Raw genomic sequence first — 1645 nt, forward strand, 5'->3', positions numbered from 1 at the left:
CAGAGGTTGCCTGGTATACTTTGCCATCTGATGCCTAAGTCTTCTCCAGTTTTTTCTAACATCTCCTGAACACCCTGAGTGACCTAGAACATATTGTCTTACTTGGCAGGACATTCTGAATGAGATAGCTTAAATTTTAGACAAACTTCTTTAGTTAGCTAAATCTCAATGCTTCTCTTTTGAAATGCTAGTGATTAAATTTTGTCCTGACTTTCAGGGTCATATGGAAAAAGTCTTACAATTCTCTCACATTCCAGATGGAAGGGACTTGCTGCAAGCTACAATGAACCAGTGAAAACTAGATTAAGCAAAAAACATAATTTATTGTCTCAAGGCAGAACTGACCAGGTGGAGTTTGGTGCTAAAGTGTGTGGCTTAATTAGGGCTTTGGCTTTCTACCTGGAAAACTCTCTCAATGTGGAATAAAGGTCTTATCTATGGGACAGTTTGTTACACTTAACATAATGTATAAATGTGTAATGTATGTATATAGATCACTTAACACTGTACCTGATGCATATGCTCTTTGAGACTATGTGAAGTACATCGTAGGATCATTCAAACCAATACTAAAATGATTGAATGGGACAGAGCTTAAAATAAAATTCTGCCATAGGATTTCACTCTTCTATAATGTCATACTGACTTTCAACTAATCATTGCACATCAACCTAAAGTCTCATCCAGGCTTTGTTTTGCCAACTTGCAATGAAGCAAACAACGTTAATCAAATGCCAACCTGATAAGCGCATACACACAAGCATATATTTGTATGCATATGCGTGCATATATATGCAATCTAGACAAGCAATACTTTACACAGCAGCAGTCTCTGGTCTTGGACTATGTTTTCTTTTATTCCTTTTCCATGAGTATTATATTTTACTTTTCACACGAAAATACGCTTTTTTTTATGTTGAGTTTTTACCATAGCCTGTAAGCCCATGTTTCTTATTTGGCACAGTTTAAGCTATCTGATTCAAAGAAAATAGAAATGAATCAATATGGCATTCTAGTTCTCAGTTATCACTTTCCATTTTAAGTGCTTAAGAAATGCCTACTTAATAATTGAAATGATGTTGGATTCCTGATCTTTGGTTTATGAAATCTACCTCTACCTTCTAGGCATTTGTCTGCATCTGTTTGACTTTCCATAGGTCCACAGAGTTTACACTAGTGAACGCTATACCCACATCTCCCATGCAGGACTGATGGAATTATTCCCCATAGCTGTTGCACTTTTTGCTGGTGAAAGCCCTCAGCTGTCAGCTCTATCTAGAAATTTCCCTCAGCTGAAGACAGCTGCCTCACAAAAAGCCATGTTCTTTTCCTGGGACAGCCTGTATCCAGTGACTCCTCCACACGGGAGTATAAAGACACACCCCCTTGTGACCACACAATGACCCTAAGGGGCCATCCCAGCCTCAGAGCTCTCCATGAGATCACCTGTGGTCTTTGTTGCAACTGCTTTGCAGCTCAACTTCTCTCTTTACCATTCCCGTTCCCTTTCTTTTTTTAACTGTGTTGATCCCAAGAGCACTCCCTAATAACTTCTTTTATGTTACCCTCCACCGCTATCTGCTTCCCAGGAAACCCAATTTGAAGCAGTTACCTAATTCAAGTCAGATTTCTCATCTCTAAGCTC

This window comes from Propithecus coquereli, unplaced genomic scaffold (assembly GCF_000956105.1).
Source record: "Propithecus coquereli isolate 6110/MARCELLA unplaced genomic scaffold, Pcoq_1.0 Scaffold107, whole genome shotgun sequence".
Taxonomy (NCBI): Eukaryota; Metazoa; Chordata; class Mammalia; order Primates; family Indriidae; genus Propithecus; species Propithecus coquereli.